General features: G+C 44.1%; 1 protein-coding gene across 1 annotated transcript in view; it reads right to left on the bottom strand.

The window, feature by feature from the left end:
- RASA3 (RAS p21 protein activator 3) overlaps positions 1-15647 on the bottom strand; it is a 114193-nt gene that overhangs the window by 58915 nt on the left and 39631 nt on the right. The gene's annotated exons all lie outside the window — the stretch shown is intronic.

Here is a 15647-nt window from a genome sequence, read left to right as displayed (position 1 = left end):
CACTCATTTATTGTGACACAGACATGACAATAGGTAAGAAAGGGAGGGAGGGAGAGAGGGACCAGCTGCCAACCAAGAGACCTCCAGATCCATATTTTATCAATTCTGAGATGACTTTCCCCAACCCAAACTTTAGCATCTCTGAAATAAGAATGTATCCTGCAGTCAATGTCATAGATTAATTAGCACTGCTCTTTCTTAGTGGCACATAAAATACGGTGTATCTCATAATTGACATGTTACAGATTCTGTGAAATACAGTATTTTTGGTGGCATGATGTACCATTACTTGCTCTGGTATCATCGGTGTCTGCTTTCCATCATACTGTCCCCACGATGAAATAATGAAATCTCTAGAATACTGACTTCCCCTTAAACACAGGCGTGTGATATGTCAGTCAAAATTATGAAGCTCCTAAAGCACACGGACCAACTTCCAGCTCATTTTGTAGCTTGAGATCAACTCAGCATGGCCCAGTTAACCTGTGAAAGAAGGAGCAAATGGACCAACCCTGGAACTAGAATGAAACTCACCCAGTGAGGTGAGCTGGCTGTGGGGAAACCGACCAGGATGGGCGTGGGAGCGATGCTGACCCCTCAAGTAGAAGGTGGATGTACCAGCCCAGGAGGACAGGCTCCAGGAACCAGGGAGCTCGTTCAGGCCCTCATTCACTCCACCAACCAAGACAGCATTAGACTCAGGGACAAAGGTCACCAGCCAAAAGGGCAGGAAGCACAGAAGCCATCACCAGAAGCCATCACAGAAGGCAGGCATGATGGGAAAGTGAGAACCTGCTCAGAAGGGAAGGGGCGCAGTGTGAAGGATGGGAAAGCAGGAGGCAGGAGGGAGCTAGACAAGACTAGGGGCCAGAAGTGGCACTGCCCACGTCTGGCCCCAACAACCGCTGAGTCTGGGAATGGGAGTCATTGAGGAGGAAAGGGCGGAGGGAGGTGTGAAACCGGCAGGTCTGACATCTCAGGTCAGAAACCCAGAAACCAGCCCATGTGCCAATCCTTCCAGCCAGAAAGGGAAAGGACCCAGGATGGCCAGGACATGCTTCAGAAAGAAGATCAAAGGTGGAGGGCTCACAGTTCTAGGTTTCAAAATTTACGACAACGCAACAGTAACTGAGACAGCGTGGTCCTAGACCAAGGACAGAATGAAAGACCCCCAACCTCACACTATACAGAGCAAGTAACTCAACCACACACCTGAATGTAAGGGCTAAAACTATAACACTATTAGAAGGAAAGATAGAAATAAATCTTTGTAACCCAGGGTCAGGTAAAGATTTCTTAGATATGACACCAAAAGCACAATCGCTAAAAGAAAAATATCAGTAATACCAAAATATCAAAATACCAGACTTCATCAAAATTAAAAATATTTAAAATGTTGTACTTTAAAAGACATCATCAAGACACATAAAAGAAGACTGGGGGAAATATTTGCAAATCATATATCTGATAAAAAAAAAACTTGTATTGAGAATACATAAAAAACACTTAAAGCTCAATAATAAAAAGACAAGACAGATCACCAAAGAAGACAGAGGGCCAACAAGCATATAAAAAAATGTTCAACATCATTTGCCATCGAGAAAATGCAAATTAATTGACGAAATACCACTTCACACCCACTAGGACGGCGGTAATAAAAAGGATGATCAATTTAACAAGTGCTGGCAAGGATGTGGAGAAATTGGAACCCTCATACAGTGCTGATGAGAGTGTAACATGGTGCAGCCACTTCAGAAAACAGTTTGGTGGGGTCCTAAAAAGTTAAACAAAGAGTGACAACATGACCTAGGAATTCCCCTCCTATGTATAAACCCAAGAGAAACAAAAACATGTGTCTACAGAAAAACTTATATACGTCAATGTTCATATCGGCATTAGTCACAATAGCCAAAAGGTGAAAACACCCAAATATCCATTAAGTGACAAATGGAAAAACAAAAGTGACAAATGGTAAATCCATACAATAGATTCCTAATTGGCAATAAAAAAGGAACAAAGTACATATTACAACAATGAACCTCAAAAGCATGCTAAGTGAAAGAATCCAGGTGCATAAAAACCCCGCTTTTTAATATTCCATTTATGTGAAATGTCCAGGAAAAGCAAATATGGATACAAAGTGGGTCAGTGAATGTCGGGAGTCTGGAGGTGGGAGGGTGGTAGGGGGGCAACTGATGAGCGCACTTCCTGAGTGTTCTAAATGGATTGTGGCAACAGTGACGCAACTCTGTATATTTACTAAAAAAAATCGCTCAATTGTATGCTTTAAAAAATTCCTACATCGTCAAGAGGGCTCTTTATAGCGCCCTCCCTCCCCTCCTTACAGCTCACCCTCAGAAAGGGAGCAGAAAGAATCGTGCATTCTGTTCGGGGCGCTGGACGCCACCACCCAGGAGCCTGACTCGCTTGAGCATACATGACAGCCCAGGCCCTGTTCTGAGCCCCAGCATGTAGCAGATACAGTTGATCCTTGAATAACATGGGTTTTAAAATCTGCAGTCGGAAATCTGTGTTTTGTGGAGGGCCAACTAGTAGTTACACGAGGATTTTCGACTGCCCAGGGGATCAGCAACCCTAACCCCCAAGCTATTCAGGAGTCAACCGTATTCAGCCCTCACAACACCCTCGCAAGGCGGGGAAACTGAGGCACTGGGCAGTTTAGCTTACGCATGTTTACGAGAAAGGAAATAGTGGGGGTTTTGAATTCCAGTGTGGTTGGCAGAATAATGGCTTCCAAAAATGTCCAGGTCCTAATCTCCAAGGCTGAGAATATGTCACCTCACATGGCAAAGGGACTTGGCAGATGGGATTAAGTTAAAGATTTTGAGTTTGGAAGTTATCCTGGATTGTCCGAGTAGGTCCAGTGGATCACAGGATCCTCATAAGAGGGCAGTAGGAGGATCAGAGCCAGAGAAGGACACAGACCGACAGAAGCAGTGATGTGGGGCCTCAAGGTAAGGCCAGACAAACCCAGACAAGGCCAGGAAACGGATTCGCCCCTGGGGCCTCCCAAAGGAACCAGCCCTGCAGACACCAGCTTCAATGATTTTGGACTTCTTACTTCCAGAATTGTAGGATAGTCAATTTGTGTTGTTTTAGCCACTAAGCTTGTGCTACTTTGTTATAGCAGTCACAGGACACTCACACGCCTACCCATACCCAGTTTCTCATGCTACCGGGCTAGTTCCTTTCCATGGAATCGGTGAACTGCATGGGGAAAAAAAAAAAAGAACGCAGGAGAAAGTATAACATGAAGTGAAATGCAGAAATGCTCCAAAGAAATGGTGCAAATGAAGGCGTTCTATTTTTCTGGGACACTATGCAGTAGCTCGCTAGAAAGAGGAGTGGGGACTCTGGGGCACACGTTTTCCCGCCAGAGAGCAAAGCATGCACAGTGCTCAGATGGGACCTCCAGACCTGGGCTGACAAGCCGGGGTGATGACCCAGGCTGATGATGGCTGCTAGCCAAGGTTGACATAAGGAAGAGGGGGTGAAAGGTGACAGCTGTGTCCCCCAGAGCTGTGGGGCAGGAGGGGGAGGCCAGGCAGCACCTACCTCTTCCTGCTTAGACCCACACTTGATGACGAAACAACTTTTGTTTGGATTTAACTGATTTCACAATTTTTAAAATTTGCCCAGAGACTGGGTGAAGTTTACTTGGAAAACTATTTCTTTGTAATGAATATCAGAAGGAGATTTAAAATGCTTAAATTATGTTGAGCATTTCAGAAAATTATCCATCTAAAAACAGGAACTATCTTTTTATCTTTCGATGAAAGCAGAATGCCAACAGACTTCCATCAAGTCTGTTGTTTAACACTCATAAGAAAATCCTATTTAAGCACATTCTCTCCATTGAACTTTTTGCCTTCCTGTGAGTCAACTGCATTTTGAGGCCATGTCTGATGTCAACAGACCACACAAAAGTGTGATGTGCTGGGTTAACCTCAACCCACTCCTCATGTGAGATGCTAACTCTCTCAGTTCCCAATTATTCTGTGACTAGACTAAAGCATCATGAAGATCATTGACACAATCTACAGGAAACCTTCTAACACTCTAGAAGAAAGAAACTCTGGGAAGTCAATAGGTCAGTGTGTGTATGTGTGTGTGCATGTATGTATGTGTGTCTGCAGGTGCATATGGGTTCATTATGTGTGAGCATGTGTGCATGTGTACATGCATTGTGTGTGCATGAGTGTGTGAGTGTGTACATAAATATCCAAAGACACAATCAAATAGGCACACGCTTCTCACAGTATACTATTTTTGCTAACGAGGTGCAATGCCCACCTGCCTCTCCCAAAGTCTAAAATCGCAGTTGTGCTGGAAGATGAATTAAACTGTAAAACAGGACTGAGCTTTAGAACAGCTGTTCGCCCTGATCTGAGCCCACGAACTCCCCCAGGCAGAGCCTAACACCACATCACTCTGGAGACAGTTAGATGCTCCACAGCATCATTTCCTTTCTCGCAGGAAAAACCACTATTCATCTGCATGCCTAAGAAAGGAAATGGGAGAAGATGGTTTTCCAACTGGAAGGGGGAGTGGGGACCACCTGGGACAAGCAAAAGAGCTGTACAGCCTTTGTCAGAGAGTCATCAGAATGAGAGGGTAGAAGGACTGTTCTCAGAGAATCAACTGCTTCAGTGTTTTCAAGAGACTTCAGGTGCTGAGACATAGCTTGCAATATGTATAAAGTGCTAGTAACAGGGATTCAAATTAATATTCCTTCTAGAAGAAGGCCAGTGTGGCCGGCAGAGTGAGAGGACAGCAGGGAGCTGGAAGCTGAGGTCACAAAAAGTATAAGTCATTCTAGTAACTGAGGAGCTGCATTACAGCAAACCGGTGGCCTCAACACAGGAGCATAAGGGCAATTTTCACCGTTAGAGCTGGCGTTAGAAATATCTAAGAGGTTTTGCTTATTTTACTAATCAGCTCAAGTCTAAAGCAGGATGGGGGTACTGTGCTGTCCTGAGGTTCAGAGTCGCATGAAGAAGGCTGTGACAGCAACTGCTCCTGCCTCGTGTCCTGGAGGACAGAGCCCCAAAGCCACTGTCACTCAAAAATCAGAACTACTTCCCAAGACCTCAGAGAGAAGTCATCCATTTGCATGGTTTTGTTTTTCCAGTGGCAAATATTTCTAGGAAATGCCACAGAAATGGGCAGCCACATTCGAGTCTTAACTCGGCTCTTCCTCCACCAATTCCCCCATCCCCACAGCCGGGGGCCCTCGTGATTTGTGGGCCTCTGGTTGTTTTAAGTCTACATGGAACTGTTTTCACTCTTTGATATGGAAGAGAACACAATTGTCCAGGCTCAGGGAGGCGAGGACGAGTACACAGAGGGTGTGGCAGCAACCTAGATGGAGCATGGCCACTGACCACAAAGGTCTTGGGGCCATTTACCACAGAGGCGCCATCTGCACACATCATCAACTGTACCTAATCTTTCTTCCTAAATTTAGCATCTATATCTCAGGAAGACATTATTTTTTTTTTCACAATAAGTTGATTCATAATTAGATTTATGTGGAAATTTCTAGAATTTCCCTGTGTTTTTTTACTCCTTTATCACCTAAGGATTTTTTACTTTTAAAAAAGATACATTCATGGAAAAGAATGCTTCCTTTCATTTTAACCCAAAATGAGAACTTGCTTTTTCTTTTTAAGGATGACAATCTATTGAGAATTTTACATTATAAAATCAAAACTGGACCCACAAAGATGGCTAGAATCAAAAAAACATAATAACAAGTGTTGGTGAGGATATGGAGAAATGTGAACCTTCATACACTGCGTAGAGGGATGTAAAATGGCCACTTTGAAAAATAGTGGCAGTTTCTCAAAATGTAAACACAGAGTAACCATAAGGCCCAACACTCCCACTCCTAGGTATATATCCTAGGGAGATGAAAACACACATCCACACAAAAACTTGCACATGCAAGTTAACAGCACCACTCACAATAGCCAATAAGTGGAACAATCCAAATGTCCATCAACAAATGAATGGATAAACAAAGTGTGATCCATCCATACGATGGAATATTATCAGCCACAGAAATGAATGATGCACTGACACATGCTGCAATGTGGATGAGCTTTGAACACATTATATTGAGTGAAAAAAGTCAGACACAAAAGGCCACTTAGTATATGATTCCATTTACATGAAATGCTCAGAACAGGCAAATCTATAGAGACAGAAAGTAGATTAGTAGTTGCCAGACGCTGGGTAGCAGGGTGTTGGCAGGAAATGGGGACAGTTAAAGGGAATAGGTTTCTTTTTAGGGAGATGAAAACGTTCTAAAATTGATTGTGGTGATGGCTACACAACTCTAAATATACTGAAAACCATAGAATTATACATTTTAAGTAGGTAATTATATGGTAAGTGATTTATATCTCAATACAGCTATTTTTAAAAAACCAAAATTTAAAAAATACATAAAGATGTCGGAAAGCAAAAAACCAGAATTAACATTCTAGGGTATATCCTCCGAGAGTTGTTTTTTTCTCAAAAGATATATGGATACAGACTAGAAATAGATACAGAGACACATATTTTTAAGATAAAAGTGGGATTACATCATCTATCACACCATGGACCACTTTCCAAATAATTATATAAAAGGTTAGTGGTCAAACAGCACCTTAGGTCCGCATGACAATAACTTCTGGATCCACCCATTCCAACCCTGATGAATAGCCGAGTCCTTACCAACCTTTACTATTAGGAACAGCCCGGCATGAGACCTTAGAGTAGGGGGTCTCTGCACAGCTGTCCGATTGTTCTCTTAGAATAAATTCTGCTTGATGGAAAGGTGTTCACTGCACTAACGCTTTGGTGCATGATGCTATACAACCCTCTAGAAAGGGGATACAAATTTACCCCACACACCCACTAACACTGAGTCTTACCAATATTTACAAACTCTGTTAAACTGGTGGCCAAAAAAAAAAAAAAATCTACTGCTTTCATTTGAAAAGTTTAAATTATTAGTGAGGTTGAATATCTATCAGATGTGTATGAGTACTTTCTGTTTCATTTTCTGTTAAAATAGCTTTAGCCCATTTTCTTTTAAATGCCCATCTTTTCATATTATTTTCATGTTCAGGATGTTAACCCACCGGGAAGTTATAAATTTATGTTGCAAATTAAAAGACAAATAACTACTAATGCACAACATATAAGGAATTTTTTTTAACTAGAAATATCATAAGTTTGCTAACAATATCTGTAATCAACGGGCATATGATCCTGCCATTTCAGCTCCAATAGCATTTCTCAGGATATCTCAGCCCTCCCAGCTTCAAAAAGGATCCACACTGGGGTGTAAGTAAGTGATGCAGTCCACATAGTCAGTCTCCCCTCCTTCTGGCCCTGTAGACAGAGGACAGAGGATGAAGGCCTCCCAGGCATTGACCACCCTAACCGCCAACATGGTCATCTGAATGACCTGCCCCCTCCCCCCACCAACATTGGCGAATAAGAAAGTTTGCACTTGTCGATTCATGGGCAGCAGAGTTGGAAGTGTTATTTTCCAAAAGAAAAAGGAAACTATTAGATGATTGGGAGTGGGATGAGTTCTCTCACACCCACTCTTCTCCGTGTGCCTGGCAAGATAATATCTTCTTTCCGGTGGACTCAAAGGGGCCACACAGCCTCAAGCTTCTCCTTCCTATTAGGGGCTTAACTTGGGGTATCTCTCCCCACGGGTGCAGCTTTGTCCCCAGTCCAAGGTCAGCAGCAGCAGGATGCGTGGTCAATGTCACTGCACAGTCAGCCCCCACTTGCAGCCTTAGGGCTCCAGAACCCTCTTTCCAAATAAAGAAAAAAAAAAAGCTGCCTAAAGGACTTGGCTTGCCTTAAATACTGCTATCTGACAGAAGGAAATTAATGCGTGCCGCAGCATCCGCCTCTGAGGCCGGCCAGAGTGACAAGCTCTTTCCCTCAGTAATTACCAGGAGAAGCTCAAATGAAGTTTCACAGAATCAAGCGAACTCTTCTAAGGAAAAAAAAACCTCCTGCAGAAAACCAAGTTGCTTTTAAGGAGCATTCTGACAAGGGAAAACTGTCTGCAAACATCCTCCTCCTAGAGCCCAGATGTGCAGCCGAGAAGTTCAGACAGGTCCCCATTTGGGCCCCACAGAGAAACCTCCGACTTCTCCATGAGTCATTTCCCAGCATCTGCTACAGGCTGGCACGCCCCATCCCACACCGAGGCTGCCTGCCCCTGTGACAACAAAGTTTGCTCATGAGAAAATAATCGTGAGCCTGGTTTTCCCCAGTTTCATGCTATTTCGTAAACATCTGTGTCCATTTCCCAATATCTGGGGTCAGGAAGGAGGTGGGGGAGCTGCTGAGCTGCTCCACATTTGGGGTAGATGGGAAGGCTGAATGCTAAAGAATAGGGACCCCACACTCAGTCTCTTTGGAGAGGCCTATCCTTAAGATTGGTCTTTGTGCCTCAAGTCTGACCTATCGTTACACCACAGAGAAGGCCACAGTTGAGGGTCGAGCACCCAGAAACAGTGGATCCGTGACTCCAGGAGGAAACCCAGGGCTCACTTCCCAGCCCAGCGTGAACTGGAAGCCAAGCAGGCAGGGCCGGTTTCCCAAAAAAGGGCACCAGCCTATCTCTGAACAGCTCAGTTCTCAGCTAATAAAATGTGCATATGGTTAAATCATTAACTAACAGCTGGATTAAAATTTCATTAAACCAAATGCTGTACTGAAAAGGCCATAGCAGAAGGACTAGGAATGGAAAGGAAGTTGTGTAGCTTGCGCCCTCGCTCAGACTGTTGGTGCTTGAAGGATCTGAGTCCCCCACACCTGCAGCAGGCGGTGCTGTGCCCGGTACTGGGAAGGCCTGCGGATGGATTGTTCCAGAAAGGAGCCTCCCTTCCGCTGCCAAAGTTATCCCACAGGCACGCCGGGCAGCAGGAAAATCTTTTTTATTTCTTCTAAGTCCATCTCTCATTTCCTTGAAATGGAGATTTTAAAACTCCTTTAAAACCCCTGAGCAGCGTGGGCCTTGGCATCTGTGAGCTTCCATTATAAAAAAAATTTTTTTTTTCCTGAGGTTCCCAATAAGATTACTGCATCTTATTGAGAGGCAAGATTCTCAGTGTCTGATACAAACTCTAACCCTCACTTGTATGTCACTGGCTGAACTATTCACAGCAGCTTCCACAGGGACGGACAGTTCCCAGGAGAGAAAGCCACTCTGTCACCGCAAAGGGCAGAATGAAGAAATACGTGTCATGTCACACAGCATTCTGAAGATATGAAATGGAGACTAAGAGAAGTAGTTAACCCTCCCCAGGGAAGGAGAGAATCTGAGGTCAGATCAGTTTTTGTCCAAACATGGAGCAGAAGTGCTTTGCCTGGACCCTCCTGTGCATTTCTGTCACCTGGGCCAATTACCACCTGTATTTCAAGAACTCAGCACAAGCACTGGGACTACGGGACGCTGCTGATGAAGCACTGAAGGGGTCATGGTGGCCGCTACTAGATCATGGGAACACTGAGGACACCCGGCAGCCCGGCCTTGCAGGTAGGACCAGAAGAGGAGGAAGTCAGCATTGGGGAGGCGCGGGACCAAGCCTGGGAAACACACTCAGGGAACTGCTAATGCCCTTCCAGAAGTGCCGGGACCCAAACTGGATGTCTGTGTGTTGGAACCAGAGCCCACTGGCCACCTCCTCGGTGGGAGACCTGCAACTGGTTTCCCTGGCCTGACCCAGCTCCGAGGTGTATAGCCACATAGCCCAAGCAGGTTACCACACCTCTCCAAGACTCAGTTTCCCCATATGCAAAACCCCTACTCACAGGGTTATGGTGGGTTATGGTACATGGCTTACACCACTGTACATAGCTCCCCAAATATCAAATCCTATCACCTACAGCAGCCCCCTTCCTCTTAAACCACATGACCCCCAAGTAGAAATCACATGTTCTCACTAACAAATTACCATCAGACCTATCTTTATTAAGGCCTGGCCACGCTTTTAAAAGTGACTGAGACTTTGATTCTTAGGAGAAATCAGAGTCACACATGCGCCAGTTGTGACAACAGAAATGTTTCAAACTCCAAAACCTTCAGAAAGGCCCAGGGAGAGAAGGAGAGTGTGAGGGAGGAGGCCAGGGGTGATGAGAGGGGCGGACAGCCTGTGGGGGAAGTTTTTAGGGTCTCCTACAAAGGGTTCTAACTTGCCCAAGGAAAACCCATGAACTCCAGTATCCTACCAGCCCAGAAAATGCCCAGGCCACAGCTCCCGAAAGGAGAAAGGGAGGAAATCACTCAACCCTGAGTTCAGGGAGGACAGACAGGGCAGAAGTGTGAGGGCAGGTCTGAGCCCTTCTCCACACAGGCACACCCAGCCGTGAGCAGACCCACAGTCTCTCCCCGCAGGTGCTTGCCACACTTGGCACCGCTGATAAGACCCAACTAGCCCTGAGGCTGAGCCTGGGGCAACCCTCCACGTGCAGTAGACACTCAACGCTTGTGCAGGAAAAGCAAATCAGCACTCGCCGTCAGCGGGGCTCTCCTGTGACGTTCTAAGAGATTCCTCACATTCTGATGCAAGGTGGACTCCTGTGATTTAGGACAAACTGAAGGAGAAATTGAAGATGGATGTCAGGATGAGGATGCTCGGAATACTGCAGGCCCGCCCTGGACCCAGATAATCGCCTCGAAGCTGTCATAAACCCAGGGGACCCACTGCCCACCCCACGGCAAGCCTGGAACTCGCAGGGCCCACCTCATCAAATGTCAATGTAAGGAGTCCCCAAGGCCACAGCCACTGAGACTACTAGGACCTTGACGTTCGTGGTCGTCACCCACCTACCAAGTTGAGAAGAAAGTCCTCACTTAGAATATACAAATCTAAATCATTCCTAGACACATAAATAACACAGACACCTCCTTCGATATAGAATCACCCCGGATGCAAATACCCTTTCTCTGGAGACTGGGAGTAAAGAAACAGGGAAGAGGATGACATGGTGTTAAAGAGACATTCTTACCAACCTCACCAAGCCCAGCCCCTCGCTCCTACACTAAGACCCTGTGGTCCAGCGTGAAACCCTGTAACTCCACATAAGAGCTATGTTAATCAGGCCTCTGTCAGAAACTAACGTAAAGGATAAAAATAAATGCTATTACAGAAGACACACGAGGTCTTCGAAAAATCTAGTTTACATAAAGCTACCCAAAAAATCCTTTTCACAGACACTCATAGAAACAGCATTATGATGACCAAAAATCAGGCTTTTCCATGAATACCTATCGCGGACCAGGTCTGTTGTTAGTGAACTGGAATCCTGATTCTCTGAGTCATGCAAAGACACTTGGAGGGCTATGTCTCCCTGCCTGAAGTACCCCAGGACCATGGTGGGGTGGCTCCCCACCTGGAGCCCCCCAGGATTATGGGGGATGGGTCCATCTACTCCAGCTAGTGTGGGATGTCTGGACCACAGGCCTGAATTTATTTCAAAAAGACTTTTTTTTAAGCTTTACCTTGAGAAATTAGAGAGAAAAGTAAATGTTAGGGGAGAAAATGTTACCTGTATAATCTCTTAAGTTCGAAGTCAGTGTTTTCTAGTCAACAACTTGGTTTTTATTAAAAACGTCTCAGAAAATGAAATCTGTCTTCCCAAACCACAGACTTCCTCTTGTCCTTTCAGAGTCTAGCTCCACATAGCTTCTCCCTCTCTTAAGCATTGTGGAGCTATTGAGGTCTTTCTTGGTTTAGTCATATCTCCACGCAACGGCACCACTTTCTGAGCAATTTTCATCTTTCGGTATGAGCAGAAAGACATTCTCGTGTCATTGACCCACACGCTCCTTCTAAGTCAGAAGTGCACACCCACCCGCGCGGAAACAGTCTTTATTCGGGTAAGTTCTCGGTAAGTATGACAGGATCCGAGATTCTGTAATTACGCCCATGTCAATAAACAAGGTGATGAGTTAGCTCCTCCTCACTTTGCTCTAGAAAGCAGTTATTTTACTGTCTAATTGCTAATTTTATGTAAAAAAAAAAAAAAAGTACATACAAACAAAAGAACAAAAATACTCCCCACAATCCCACTACTCCGAGAAAATAACCACACTGAAATTTATATTCATATATTCCAAACCATTTTTGGAGCAATCTCAATTTTTTTAAACAAAAATGAATCTCACTATGAACATAGCTTTGCGACTTGCCTTTATCACTTAGCAAACATGACCCAACGCTGAGAAAGATAAGCAATATTCCGACTGGAACGTGAGGAGCTGTATGGGCTCTGCCTCTGGGGAAGACAAGAAGGGGCAGAGGGTGCTGTGCCTTGGTAGCTCAGGCCAGGACCATGTGGTTGGCCCCTTCCCTTCCACAGGGCAACACAAATGAAACCAGGTGAGAGGAAGCAGGAGAAAAGGGGCTGCTGGGCTGGACGTGGGGCAGGGACCCAGGATGGGCTTTAGGGTATGGGCTCAGCCTCAATCAGAGCTGCCACCAGGGAAGGCGAGGGTCAGATCGGGAACCTTAGGACAGCTCCTCACTGAGCCAGAGGCTGGGTTTTTTTGTATATATATATATTTTGTGGAGATTTTCTGGGGAAAGGCAGATGATATCATCCTCACAATAATCACTTATATAAATAAAAGGAAATTAAAACACTGATACATTATGGAATAGTCTTATAAATGACTGGACTAACCCAGCACTTAAGAGCTCTTATTTTTAACTTTTTTGTTCATGTAACATTAAAATGCTCCTTTTACTGTATAAAATGGCAATTTCCTCCTTGATGTAATCTTCTCCTCCCCTGTTTTAGAAGCAAAAGGCAGCCCCTTCCAAGGGGGTCCTAGGTTGCTCTTGACAGATACACTGTGCAGTCCAGGACGGGCAGCTGTGTCTGAGCCCCAACCCTGACAGCCCAATTTCATACAGCCTTTTAGTTTAAATAAACAGTAAACAAATAATGAGTTGCAATTTAAATGATTAAAAAATTATAGCTCACTCTCAACATCAGGAAGATATTTTTCCTGGTAGGAAGAACACTTTGCCCAAAATCACTTTCTTGGATAAAGGACAAGGCCAAGGAGAAAGGGCTTGTTCTTCCAAATGTATCTGATCCAAAGAGTTCTTACAAATAAATCTGCAATGGATACTATCAACCTCCACTCTCCCATGTCAAAAATAAATAAAAAGGAAAGACAGGAATGAATGGGAACGCTTTTCCTAAGATATCTGTTCAGTAATTGGCAGTGATGCTGTAGACACGAGTTGATGCTGAGGAACACTCAGTGAAGCATGGTCAGAGCCTGCTCTGATCCCCAGAGACAACCTCCTGCTGATGAAAAGGAGGGAAGGAAACGTGTATTCTCCCTCTTCTTTCTCATACATTCCATCTGCACTTCACGCTGAGTCAAAAGACAGATAATACTGGGTAGCAGCAGCTGGGCTCAAGGCTGACCCTCCTCTCCAGAGGGTGTTGGAGGGTTCCTGCTGGAGCACTATGTCCCTTGGACAGGGTGCAAGGCCTTACTGGCTATGACCATCATCCTGCCAGGCCACCAAATCCCCTTGGCTCTTTTGAGTTCAGAAATCAGATATAGGCTCTTTGTTTTCTACAGTGACTTTGTCAAATGAATGATCAAATCTTAAAGGTGATGCTGAGCCTGGAGGAGGCCCGCTGGAGAGACATAAGACTTTGCTCCATAAGTCATTGCCATGACACAAGGAAGAGGGAGCAGCTGCTCCCTTGGAGGCAATGACTAAACTCGGGTGTGGTGAGCTGACAAGTGGCCTGGTCCAGTCAGCATTGCCTGACCTTGTCTCTTAGGTTTGTCCACTTTCTTCTAGTCTTCCAGCCACCATCTGAGTCTGGGTCTTCATCCTCTCGTCTCGACTCTAGAAGAGGTCCCAGAGTGGTCATCTGCCTCTGGGTTCTGCCCCTCCAATCAATGCCACTCAAGAATATAAGCTAAGTCTTAAAATATCATCATCTTTCTGCAATCTTCACATATGGCCTCTCCACCATTCTCTCTCCTCTCACCTTTGGAATTTTCAGTAGGCATGTTTAGAGGCATGTTTAGACATCATTCTACCTCTGTGTCTCTAAACTTCTCTCATATTTTCATCTTTTTGTATCCCTGGAGTCTTTTTCAAATTTACCTTCTAGTTTATCAATTTTCCCTTCAACTATGTCTAATCAGCTATTTAATTCATCTATTTTTTCATTTAAATTCTTGTGTTCTTCATTTCTGGAAATTCTATTTGATTCTTTTCCAAATTGGTTCAGTCAGTCTTCACTGTTTCTTATCCTACTCATGTTTTTAATCTTGTCTCTTATTACTTTAGATTCATTAAACTTTGTTAGTTGACATTCTGCAAACTCTGTAGGTCTGATTCTGCTGTCTGTTGTTTCTCTTGCCAAAAGCACATGATGCTTTATTTACTTGCATTCTCTGTGTATTTTCTCCTCTGAGTTCACGTTCCTTGGAACTTTATACAGGAGAATTCTTTGAGACTTGGATTGAAAGAGATGGTTGGATTTGCTTTTGACTGGCATATCATTGCTTGGTGGATGTTACGAACTATTAATTCGGAACTACATTAATGTACAGGCAAGAACTGAGTTTTTTTCTACCACAGATGTGGTATAGATTCAGTAAGTTTTGGTTTCAAGTATTTAGCATCAAATGGCAAGCTCAATTTTCCTTGCTAAATTCTTTTATGAAGTGGGTTTATTTGTCTCTGACCTTACACCATAGAGCTTTGAGGCTACCAACTCGCAAAGCCCATCAGTGAGAATAGGGTTTTTGCCTCAATACTAAATATTAAATAATCTCTTGGAATTAGGTCCTGTAGGTTTGTCTCTTTCTTTGCTGTTGAGTTGTGACTTTCTGTTCGCAGCACCCCTCTCCTTAGATAAGCACTCAGCAAATTTTTCATTGAGCTAATGAATAAATTAATAAACTACATGTAATCTTATGAAAACTGTAAGAAAAGTGTGAATAATCTGCAAAGGAGTCAGAAACTCTGATGAATTGGGATTATTACCCTAGTGCACTGAAGGAATGACAGCATTTTGGGGACTACCCCTTGATTCTGACTACATCACAGATAGCTGATTTCATGGAAAGGACAGTATTACTACATCATTGTTTTTATTTAGCTCTCATCCTCCCTTTCCTGCACATTTTCTAGCATCACCAAAACCAGAAACCATGGTTTCTACTTCTAACTTTGTCTGAAAGATTTTGAAGACAATGGTCCCCATTCCTCAACCTCACATAAAACAGTGGTTCCCAAATCAATTCTCTTGCCAGAGATCCTCCTTCAGCAGTTCTGGTGAGAGCCCAGCTTTATAGAGACTGATAGTAATTCTCAAGTTTATGATCCACAAGCCTCTAACATCGACTATTTAAACAAGAAAGGATTTTTCTCACATTAGGCTAACGGAAATAACCCTTGAAGGTTATAATAACATCATCATCCCTGGTGTCAACTTATCATCAACCCAAAGCCAGACTTGCCTTCCGACAAATCCCTCAGTCTTTTCATTTTTCTTCAGCAAATTATTTCAGAGAATCTGGAGTATGCATTAATATAACACAACAACTGTAA

The sequence above is a fragment of the Pteropus medius genome, unplaced genomic scaffold (genome assembly GCF_902729225.1).
Source record: "Pteropus medius unplaced genomic scaffold, Ma_sr-lr_union100, whole genome shotgun sequence".
In the NCBI taxonomy this organism is placed as follows: domain Eukaryota; kingdom Metazoa; phylum Chordata; class Mammalia; order Chiroptera; family Pteropodidae; genus Pteropus; species Pteropus medius.
This window is presented reverse-complemented; position numbering and strand designations above follow the sequence as displayed.